Source organism: Euprymna scolopes, chromosome 19 (genome assembly GCF_053919585.1).
Source record: "Euprymna scolopes isolate OS-2025 chromosome 19, ASM5391958v1, whole genome shotgun sequence".
Classification (NCBI taxonomy): Eukaryota; Metazoa; Mollusca; class Cephalopoda; order Sepiida; family Sepiolidae; genus Euprymna; species Euprymna scolopes.
The window spans coordinates 109194140-109207424 of NC_136500.1; the positions used below are offsets into that span (position 1 = coordinate 109194140).

Genomic DNA, 13285 nt, shown 5'->3' on the forward strand with positions numbered 1-13285 from the left:
CGTTAACAGACTAGTAAAAGTAATAACATACATTTCTAAGTAATTGTCTGTATTTTTGAGATGAGGTGTTTTCATTGATTGAGATTGTCGGACTGACTTCCTCATCTTGGTTGTTATTGTCACAACGTTTCGGCCGTTTTGCCCTCCGGCAGGTGTTTTGTATTGAACTGGGGAACCGTTTGTTAGGAGTCTCGAACCCAACCCTTTATTATTATTACGGGGGTACCGTGTTCGGACTCCAGCTAGGCTTTGGGACATAGTTGCTGATTCTCTGTTTTTAATGTTACTTTTCCACTGTCTTCGTTCAGGATTGAACTCAGCACCTTTTGGGTAACTGTAAACTTTGATACAACGTCTAGGACCACTCGGCCATATATCACTGTGACATACAAAACGGCCGAAACGTTGTGACAATAACAACCAAGATGAGGAAGTCAGTCCGACAATCTCAATCAATACATTTCTAAGGCCAACTGATATTTCGGTCGATTTAAACAACCTTAATCTTTTACTTTTTGTTGTATAAAAGAATTCGTTTCTTTTCAATAAAGCTATTTTACATCAGAGATTAAGATCGTTTGGCTAGTTGGCCTTAAAGATATAACGCTGTTATTATTTTTATAAGGTTTGTTGCCATACTGATCCATTATTCCATATACTAAACATTCCATATATATATATATATATATATATATATATATATATATATATGTATATACACCAGCATGGTGACCCGACGTTGCCCGGGATTGCATGATGATCAACGAATGTTTCACACTCCCATATGTTTATTCTAATCACCCATTTTTCAATCCAATCGATTGATTGCCTGCTCTAGTTGAGATGCATCGGAAGGAATATTGCATGCCTCTCGCTGTGACTTCTTTCACAATACATTGTAGTCTACATTGCACTGTAGAGAACCTACTGTTGATTTTATAAAATTATTTTTATACATAATGGCTTGAATAAAAGTTGGTGCAAAAATAATGTTTTTTGACGTTCTACTCCAAGTCAAAAAACGACATTATTTTTGCACTAACCTAATATTTCTTAGCCGATATCGATCATCATAATATTTTTAATAGAAACTGGATGAAAATTATTTAATAGATGCTCTTAACTTCTAATCTTGGTGATAAAATTAGAAGAAAAATTTAGAAACTCAGCATAGATGGATATTTCAGCTAGTATAATGATCAAACACACACACACACACACACACACACACACACACACACACACACACACATATATATATATCAATGAAGGCATTCACATACATGTAAATATGCACGCACAAACAAACGAAACATGTAAAAAATGGTAAGTGAATATTTAGGTGAGGTCAAAGTCATCTGCTTTTAACAATCCTGCAATGCATCATAGCTTTCATTTTAGCACACTCCTTAGACTGAAATCTTTTAAGGAAACGCCATCAGTGTAAGTGAATACATAAAGTTATTAAATTTCAGCAACTGAAAAGTGAAGAATGTTAGAATATATTAGAATTCAACTTTCTTGTAGAATAGTTTATATTTAGAACAGTTAAAATGGCGTCTCTATCATAATACTTTTAGCAATTTAAAAGTTTATAGATAACAAAATATAAACAAAAAAAGCAAAGCAAAACCTTATTCTTACGTTTAAAGAGATTTAAGTAAGTTATATTACACATTTATTTCATATTGTAAAACATTTCAAGTAATATATATATATATATATATATATATATATATATATATATATATATATATATATATATATATAATGTTGGCTCATTCAGTCTTGACAGACTATGGATATCCACTGTAAGAACTTCTGTAGCAAGAGTTGTGAAATCTCCAACCATACCTCTCCTGAGTCAGCGTTGTTAAATACCAGTGGCAAGTAGAGGTTCAGGACGACTGGAAACAAATGCCGAGATAAGCGGAGAGCACATACAGCACCTAGAATTCCCAAATGGTCACCCATTGGTACAAGCTAAGCTCAACGTTGTTTAACTTCAGTGATCTAATGAAAACCGGTGTGTCAACGTGATTGTGCCATATATATATATATATGTATGTGCATTTATATATATATATATATATATATATATATATAAATGCACATACACACATGCATATATATATATATATATATATATATATATATATATATATATATATATATATATATATATATATATATATATATATATATATATATAGGACAACAAGAGTATGAAATGAAGACACAAAACTATATATTGGTAGATATAGAATGGATCATTTATTGAATAATGGAATACAGGAAAAATTTGGGGAATAGAGGGGACTCTTTATGCCAGGGCATTTCGAAGCCTAATGCTTCTCATCAGAAGAGTAGAGAAGGTGCTAGGTAGCATGGGGAAGATGCGGCGTCTAGCGTAGGGTTCATTAGGGACAAAAAAGAGTAAGAGGAATCATAGAATGTTGGAGGAAGCTTTATTGAACTCTAAATAAATAAGGAGAAGCTTATTATATATAGTATGATATATAAGATTGTATATTGTCTTTAACATAGTGTTGAGATTAAGAGGTATATGTATTAGGGTTAAATAGGAGGTGTATTGTTGCTGCGTGGTAATTTATTTTAACGGTTTGTAGGGTGTCTATTTTCTATGGAGTGGTAATTTTGATTGGTGCAACCTAAACGGCAAATGGCGGCTATAAAATCGCTTATAATTTGGAGGGGAGTATGCAAGGTTGTAAAAATGAAAGGTAATATGCGGCAATATATTTATAAGTTTTTTCTGTTATGATATAGGGAGTATAATCATAAGGGGGCGGTCGGAGATTAGGTTGGCAATGACTATGAGTGCATTTAACTTGATGCAAAAGGTTAAGCATACATATTGATGTCAAAGTGGAGGAGTAAGGAAACCATTACTACTTATGAGAGTGGTAAAAATATACCAAATAATAGTAGGTTAATTATAATAGAACGAAAGATAATAATAATGAAAATTATAATAGTAGTAATAATAAAGATGAAAGTAAAATTGAAGATAAAAATAAACATTAAATATAATATTACCAATAGTTGTGATAAAAGTAACGTTAAAGTTGATTTTAATAACAGTGAAAATGTATTAGATGTGCTACCATAAATGGGAGTGTCATCAGCATAATGATGTAAGGATGTATTGATCTGCAATAAAGCGATACACAGGGCTTATATATATATATATATATATATATATATATATATATATATATATATATATATATATATATATATATATATATATATATACACACACACACACACATATATATATATATATATATATATATATATATATACAGGGTGACCCAAAAAAACGGGCTCTGTGTACGCTTTTTGTGATATCTCCATTATTTATTCACTGATTGCCCTTATTTTACAGGACATGGCAGAATCAACGACCGTGAGTACACGAAAACCCCAGTGGGAGCTGGGACAAAGAATACACTGTATTAAATTTTACTACAAGATAGAACAGTTTAATGTGTTAGTTCGAATGTGAAAAGGCTCAATCCAAAAGCAGAATTCAAAACTGGGTGGACCCCTTCGAGAAGTATGGGACCGTGGAGAACCTCAACGCTGCCAGAGAGAACCGTCCAAGCCACTCGGAACCTCCCAAGAAGCGAACAGCCGACCTGGTTGAAAGAGTGAGTGAGTCTCTCCAGCAGAGTCCGAAACGCTCTGTACGTAAGCGAAGTTAGTCCCTTGGTATGTCCCGTGAGACTTGCAGGCTTACCCATACAGAATACAGACGCTGCAGACCCTTACAGCCTCAGACAAGAAGCAGAGGAGGGCTATGGCAGTCAAGATGCTCAAGAAGATCGAGGAGACACCAAGTTTCCTTAACCTCCTTTGGACCTCAGATGAAATCCATTTCCATTTTGATGGAAAGGCGAACTCCAAGACAAATGTCTTCTGGGGGTCCTCTAGACCCAATGAAGTAGCCACCAAGCCCCTGCACTCTCCTAAGTGCACGGTGTGGGCTGCAATCTCGGCCAGAGGCATCATTGGACCAATCTTCATTGAAGAATCTGGCGCAGCAGTGACAATCACCAAGGAGCGGTATATGGAGGTCCTCAAAACCTTCAAGAGTGAGTTGCAGGCCATCTACCCGTCGCTCATGAGCAAGTTCTGGTTCCAGCAGGACGGAGCAAGTTCTCACACCTCAAACCTGTCCTGAGATTGGCTGAAAGAGAACTTCAGAGGCCGAGTGATCAGTCTCAAGACTGATTTTGAGTGAGCACCCCATAGCCCGGACCTAAGTCCCCCCCCCAATTTTTTTCTTTGGGGGTATCTTAAGGGCAGAGTCTACGCAGGGAAACCTAGAACCATCACGGAACTCAAGGAAGCAATCCGGGAGGAGATGAGAGCCATTACCAATTCAATAGAAGAAAAAAGCTAAATTTTGCTGGTTAGCACAAGAATTGAAAGCTTCAAAGTTTGACAAAAAGTAATATTTAAAATATACATTTTTAGACAATTGCAATAAAGTGATACACACTTAAAATTACCTGAAAATAGAAACATTAATATAATTTTCAAAATATTTGTTCAAATTCCACAAAAATCAAGGAAATAAGGCACCTTCTTATGCTCTTCCATTGTACGAAATTTCACCTCTATGTGTCATAGCAATTTCAAAATGAAAAGTATATTGATCTGCAATAAGGTTATACACAGGGCTTATATATATATATATATATATATATATATATATATATAGGGCTTATATATATATATATATATATATATATATATATATATATATAGGGCTTATATATATATATATATATATATATATAGGGCTTATATATATATATATATATATATATATATAGGGCTTATATATATATATATATATATATATATATATATATATATATATAGGGCTTATATATATATATATATATATATATATATATATATATATATATATTGCAAATTATTATTTATAATACTTATTTTTTGCATACAAGGAATAAAGATAATTATTTTTTTATTTTATGGAATTTCCCAAATTTAGCTTTTTTCTTCAATTGAAGAAAAAATCTTAATTTTGCTGGTTAGCACAAGAATTGAAAGCTTCAAAGTTTGGAAAAAAGTAATATTTGAAAGATTATGTAGAAATTATCTACATATGCAAAAAATATATTCAAATTGATGTCAAAGTATGAAGATGTATTTAAACAGTAACAAGATCCAATCAGTGACTTGGTCGAAACTTGGTAATCCGTAAATCCATTGCTGGTATGTACATCCATAGAGATGGCGTAAGAATATTCAAATCGTATATATCCATAGTTCTTTGAAGTGTTAGTTGAAATTTCTGCCGAAAAATCTTTCAGTGTGGACATTATAGTTTGTGCAGGAATTGTTTAATTTTGGGAGACTCAAGTAAACTTTTTAATTTAAAGTTAAGAAGTGAAAAACTAAGTTTATATCACGAAATAAATGGTTTCACGGAAAATTTCTTCTATGGCAGAACTTCAAATTTTTTAAATTCTGAATATATCTATACTCCTATATATATATATATTTTTTTTTTGAGTAATGATATTCATATTAACAACCCTTTTTTCTATTTATTTAAAAAGAAAATACAACTTTGTTATATATGGGTCATGGAATTGCATTCATCTGCAAAAGGTGTAGCTAATTTGCATATTCTTTTAAACATTCATTTTAATTAATTCTCCATAAGTTTTTTTTCGGTTTCCTTATGGGATGACCATCTTTAGTTAACTATTACGTGTAATTATATTCATGCAGATATTCTACATGATTTATACTTGCATAATATTTGCGTAAAAAGGTTATATTAAACATAAACCTCTTTCTATATAGGTATGCATATATATTTTTTAAAAACAATTTGCCTACTAAACTCCTCCTAGAGTTTTTGGTCTACAGACATGAAACTTGATATATAGGGTATTTAAACTTTATATTTGGGTTTTAGCTGGGGAAAATCGGTGAAAAAGTGTGTAAAATTAAAAAAAAAAATGGAATTTGCTAGGTAGAGGTAAAATGATGTCATCACGAATATGCATGCGTAACGTAATAGCTATTGGTTCATGTTTTCATTTTTAGCTTTGCAGCAAACATGTCTTCATAGGTCAGTTATTAACGTCAAAGGAAAAAATAAATCATAAGCTAAACGTTTTCGTATTGATAATCAGTGGTAGTGTACAAGTCATTTTTTTTAACTTTTAAAATCATTACTATATATTGGGTCAAATATAATCTATATAATTATAAAACTCAGATCAGCTTGCTTGCTTAAGTGTGTAAACCGTCCATCCGGTTTCTTACTTCCGATTTAAAAAAATTTGTCTGCTTATCTATTTCATTGCCACCCTGTCTTAAACGCCACTGCTGCTATTCAAAGCATACACAAGGTCAACAATATTTTTTGTTTTAACTTATTTTAACATGTTTTTCTTACAAATAAATGTAATTTAACCCCGTTGCGTTAAAAATCTGATTTAAATATAAATATACAATATATAACTATAATCATATCTATAACTATATTTACTGTTTTTAGTAGTGCTTCTATGAATTCTGACGATTTATTATTTTATTTTTCAGTCCTTACTTAAAAAATATTTTCTTTTCAAGGAAGGGAGAGGTAGAAACTTGGTTTTAGTAGTGCTTATAGTAGGGCCTCCTTAATTTTAATTAGTGCTTGCAGTAGTGCTCTGGAGGCTTCCTGAGTTTTAATTTTTTCACTCATCACTTAAAAAAAATGTTTTCTCAATACAATATAATCTCAAAATAACCTTTTTATTTTGAACATTTTTCATCTTGGCCTTTAAGAGCCAAGGAGTAAATTAATACTATTTAAAACATAGCGCGGGTTGTTAAATGCAAAAACATCTTTTAAAAAGTCATAAATCTATATTAAATTGAAATAAGTGAATTCGTGTGTGTATGTACATTTCTCTACCAAACTACTATTTCAATTTTTAGTCTACAGAGTCGAGATTTGACATAAGGGGTATTGAGATTTGGGAAAATCTTTTTAATTGGTTTTCAATCAGAAATTTGACTGTCAAGCGATCCAAGTTCAATGATTTGACCTTTGAAAATCTACCAAACCCCTTCGCCAACTTTGGGTCTAAATACTTGACATTTTAGATGTAGGTTAATTGGACATGGATCAAACTTTATAATTTTATTTGAGCCCAGAACAATAAACGTTAAGGGTTAAAAAGTTAAAAAAAAATTGTCCTCTGCGATCTCTACCAAAGCACTCAGTCTTTTTATGGTCTAAACATTTGAAATTTTACATAAAGTGTATTCAGACATAGGGCAAGGTTTTTAATCGGTTTTTGGCCGAACATTTAATTACCAAGGTGTCAAAGTTCAGATGATTTTACTTTTGCGGTCTCTAGCAAACTATTCAGCCAACTTTGGATCTAAACATTTGAATTTTACATAAAGGTATTCAGACATGCAGCATGCTTTTTAATCGGGGTTTGGGCGAAAATGTGGCTGCCAAGAGGCCAAAGTTGAACGAGTTGACCTTTGAAGACTCTACCAAACTCGTCCGCCAACACTTGAAATTTTAGATGTGTCAAATTTTGTAATATATATATATATATATATATATATATATATATATATATATATATATATATATATATATATATATATATATGCACATAAAGATATGAACAGTACATAGGGCCTGAACAAAACCGGGCTGAACTGCAAGTAAATAAGTTTTAAAATATGAGGGGGGGTGCAAACCGAACTTTTCTCAAAGGGAAAATTGCAAAAACAAAAGAAGCAAACAAAATAATAATAATGGCGGGAGGGTGGGCTGAGGGAGCCAACGTTCAATCGTAGCTGTAAGTCGGTTCTGAAAATGGAGATCTATTTACTAGAATGTTGTAGGTGAAACTGAACCCTCTTCCAAATCTTTAATTATTGATTTTTTTTCATTTTTTTCATAATCTGGTAGCTTCAATAATCCGCAGAAAGAGTTGAAAAAAGACGAAAAGAAAAAATTGTAAGGGGTGCTGATTGTTTCAGTGCACGTACATATTTTTTAAACGTACTTTCTTTACCCAAGTTGTGCGTGATTAAAACTAGAACTTCATTAAAAAAAAAAAAAAAAAAAAACGACGTCTTCCGTGTCCAAAATTATTTCTTTACGATTATTTTATTTGTATTTTTCATTGCAAGTTGAAATTGTCTCCAAACAAGAAAACAAAGCAAATATGCTTTTTAATAAAAAAAAACAAACTCTTTGATCAATTTACATAGGTGTTTCTTTTTTACAACCTAACTCAGCGAAGTTTACCACCTTAAAAGGAAATCAAAATCTACTTTTTTTGCTTATACGTTTCAACGACCTTTCAAGATAATATAAAAGAAGGATTTTTTTATGATTAAAATTTAATATTTAATCGAGAGGGGGGGTCACTATTCTATATAAATTTAACGTAAAATGAGACCCCACTTCTTGGCGACATAGCGAGACATGTAATCGTTAGCATTTTTTTTAAAGTTTGGTGCCGGGTTGGGGCAGAAGGGGGAAATGGGGTGGGGGTGGAATCATAATTTCCAAACATTTTAAAAAACGTGAGTGTGGGAGGGATTTTCATAATATTTTTAAAAGATTTGCTTTGAAAATGTCTCACCATTAGATATTACTTAATCAATTAATTATTATTTCCTGATATTTTTAAGGCTGTTAACATGCACACACACACACACACACACACACACACACACACACACACACACAAAAACAAAAAAAACTAGAGTGAATCTGTACAATGCACACTCCCTCCTTGTATTTTCGTTCTTTTCGTGTTTTTTTTTTTTTTTCAATTTTTTTTCAATAAATTACTTCCTTCTTCTATAAAATATTTTTCATTTAATCTAAGGGCAATGATGTTAAGATATGTTATCCAATGTATTCCGTATTGTTTTCCCTGGTCGCCATGTTTGTTTTCGTGCATGTATGCATTCAATTTTTTGCACTTTTATACATTAATTCTGAATATTTACTATTCCATAGTTAGCTATAACATATACTGACCCAACGGGTCACGGGTAGTCTAGTATAATAATAAATACGAAATATGCATTAATCAAAATATCATATTTAAGCGTATTTTACGACCGGGCAATGCTGGGCGGACTGTTAGTATATCTATAATATAAAGCTGTGTGTGTGTGTGTGTGTGTGTGTGTGTGTGTGTGTGTGTGTGTGTGTGTGTGTGGTCGTGTGTGTGTGTGTGTGTGTGTGTGTATGTGTGTGTGTGTGTGTGTGTGTGTGTCTGGTCACGAATAGGCTCCTATATGGTTGACTATTTTAAAAAACTGATTGCATATAATGATAGAAGATGTATCGAGACACAGGAATAGGTATATTTGATCTGGCAGAATGGTGGTTCATTAAAATTGTGAGGTCTGCGCTCACGCCTGGTCCACAAAGTATGGAAATAAAAATTTTAAAAATTTAAAAAAAAAAGTTTACAAATGTTTTTAATATAGATGTACATAAGAATACTTTGATAAGTATGTTTTAACTTAAATAGGGATGGTATAATAAAATTGTGGGGTCTGCGTTCGCGCCTGGCCTCCATAGAATGAAAATAGGCACAAACTTTAATAAAGACTTTTCATATCTATCTGCGTAAGTATACTTTGATAATTATGGTTCAGTTTGAAGAAATATGGTATAATAAAATTACGGGGTGTTCGTTCGCACTTGACCTCCATAGAATGGAATATGTCACAAAGTTTAACAAGGTTTTTTAATATAGATCCACAGAATATTGTGATAAGTGTTTCAGTGTGAACAGGTATGGTATAATAAATTATGGGGTTTATCTATTTTATTTTTACTTTCATCATATTTTGCTTTGGTTTTGATACCCCCAAATTCAGCCCAAATTTACAACCCTTCCTTTTCATAACCGATGATACTTTCATAAATCAGAGTCCATTTTCTGTAGGCTGTGTTTGAACCCAGTCAACGACGGGTACTTTTGCTAGTACATAATATATATATATATATATATATATATATATATATATATATATATATATATATATATATATATATATATATATATAGAGAGAGAGAGAGAGAGAGAGAGAGAGAGAGAGAGAGAGAAATAGACAGACAGGCAAATACAGAGACAGGGGTGTTCTTTTCGCCTTTAGCCGCCTATTTTTCATTTTTTTTTTTTTCTACTTTTTTTTTTACATTTTCTTCTCTTTTTTTTTTGCTTATTTTTTTTTTCGGCATCTGAACCAAAGCCATATGCGGCCGATTTTCTTATAAGCTCAACTCAAATTTATAGATGTGAAAATATTTTTTTGAAAATTACCCATGCTACAAATACCCGTAATTATATACTTATATAAATTTCCAATTAGAAAAATATGGACATATCGTTACATATGAGTCGCTGTATTCTAGACTACAACAGATGCTATGAAGCGTCCAGAAAAGGATGGTCACGTCCTGTTCGCTTTGTCGAATTCAAAAATTGACGATATCAATGCTATATATGGCATAATTCTATATACAACATAATCATGTTGACACACCGGATCTCGTTAGATCACCAAGTTAAGCAACATTGAGCCTGGTCAGTAGCAGATGGGTGACCAATTTGGGAATTCCAGATGCTGTATGAGTTGCAAAAACTTAACATCGTCATCTCCTCTAATAAGAACTGGGGACCGCTTGTGAATGTCATACTTCTATGGAACTTCCTTCAAAGGAGCCAGCTGGTTAAACCGCAATAGTATTAGTGCCGGTTCGATTGCAATACCAACGCTGCTCTTATCTTCAGTAATACAATATATATATATATATATATATATATATATATATATATATATATATATATATATATATATATATATATATATAAGTGAAAATGCCTCTGTGTGTGTGTGTCTGTCTGTCTGTCTACATTTCCCTACCCAATAACTCTGTAAATTTTCGGTCTACAGACTCAAAATTTGACATACGGGGTATTGATTATTTTAATCGGGTTTCGGACAGAAATTTTGCTGTTAAGGGGTCAAAGTTCAACGATTTGACCTTTGAGAACTCTACAAAACTCCTCCACCAGTTTTGGATCCAAACAATTGAAACTTTAGACGTAGGTTACTTGGATATGAGTCAGATATTTTAATTTGATTTGAGTCCAAATAATAAATGTTAAGCGGTCAAAATTAGGGTCAAAGTAAAAAAATTGACATCTCTAGCGACTTTTTTCTATGGTAGTTAAGGAAGCCTATTATATAGAAAGCATTACCATACATATGCACACTTTTTTTATATAATTTTTTTCTTTTTTTTGCAAGTACTTTCATATATATATATATATATATATATATATATATATATATATATATATATATATATGCAAGAGAGCTATATGCCCAGTCTGTTAAATCCAAAATAGCTGATCAGCGGCTTGGATCCCATCACTTTTGGCAAATAACAAATAGGATCCTGAACAGAAGTCTACGTTCTATCCCAACCATTATCAATGGACCAGAGGTCATCTCGTCAGCGTCAGACAAGGCCAAACTATTTGCAAAGAACTTTGCAGCTAATTCTACCCTATGCGACGAAGGCCATCAACTCCCCATATTTCCTCCTATAACACAGAACAAGCTAGGTAACATACAAATATCCGTGCATGAGGTCGCCAAGCTAATAAAAAACCTAGATTCCAGTAAAGCAACTGGCCCTGATGGCATCCCAATTACAGTGTTAAAAAAGCTTCAACCAGAACTTGCTCCCATACTTACGAAACTATTTAAGCGCTGCTTTAAGGAGAAGTGCTTTCCGACCCCCTGGAAGACCTCATCAGTTTGCCCTGTATTTAAGAATTCAGGTGATAAGTCATCTCTCTCTCTCAGTACAGACCAATAAGTCTCCTGTGTGTTTTGAGTAAGTTGCTGTAATCCATATTAAATAGAGAAATAGTCAACCACCTCAGCAGGAATAACCTTCTTAGTGACACGCAATATGGTTTCCGCTCTGCAAGATCTACTGCAGATGTGCTGACGGTTATATCCTACAAGATTAGTGAATCTCTTGACAAAGGCTTCCTTTCTAGGGCAATTGCTATTGACATATCAAAGGCCTTCGACAAGGTATGGCATAAGGGTCTACTTCACAAGATTTCCAGCTACGGTATAACTGGAAATGTTTTCTCAATCATTAAATCATTTCTCTCTGATAGGTTCATAAGAGTAGTGGTAGATGGACAAAAATCGGAGGCCTGTAATATAAATGCTGGAGTCCCTCAGGGGTCAATCCTGGGCCCAACTCTCTTCCTGATCTACATCAATGACCTCCCTAAACACATACTTTAATCATTCGTTGACATCTATGCTGATGACACGACCATCTACGGCAACACATCAAAGGCTGTAAATGACAAAGTTCTCTCGGATTCTCTCTCCTCTGATCTCGAGCGCGTGGTTCAGTGGGGGAAGATGTGGCTGGTTACCTTAAATGCATCCAAAACCAAACTCCTATCCTTACATCATCAACGCTCTGATCCCCAGCTGCCATCAATTGTGATGGATGGCTCTCGTCTGGGTGAGGCCCCGTGTTTTGACAAGTTTTTGGGTTTGACCTTTACTCCTGATCTGAAATGGAACACGTACATCAAGTCTGTTGCCAAGGTCGCTGGAAAGATGGTGGGATCCTTCTACTGCTCCAGAAGATATCTCACTACTGATGCAATTCTCTATCTATATAAAAGCCAAGTACGTCCAAGGATGGAATACTGTTGCCATATCTGGGAAGGAGCGGCCAAAAACAGCCTATCATGCCTTGACAGAGTACAAAATAGACTTTGTGGCTTAGTGGGGGGATGCCCTTTTCTCTACCCTGCAACCTCTCTCCCACAGAAGAGACGTTGCGAGCCTATCCTTGTTTTATCATTATTTTCATGGCAGGTGCTCGTCTGAACTCCAATCTCTGGTTCCCCCTCGCCAATCTTTCATGAAAAACACCCGTCTAGCTGAATCCACTGTGAAAAATTTACCCCACTCTATATCTGTGCCTAAATCAAAACGCGGATTCCATGAACAAAGCTTAGAACTTAGAACTGCACGCCTGTGGAACTCTGTTCCGTCTGCCTGCTTCCCTCCGGACTACAACTTGGATGTCTTCAAGTCCAATGTTAACAAATTCCTAATGAACCACCCCCTTAATTAAACACTTCATCAAATCTCCACACTTACGTAATGT

At 33.6% G+C, this 13285-nt stretch overlaps 1 pseudogene; it reads right to left on the bottom strand.

The window, feature by feature from the left end:
• Positions 1-1937: 1937 nt before the first annotated feature.
• LOC145240430 (5S ribosomal RNA) lies at positions 1938-2053 on the bottom strand (annotated as a pseudogene).
• Between the last annotated feature and the right edge of the window lie 11232 nt (positions 2054-13285).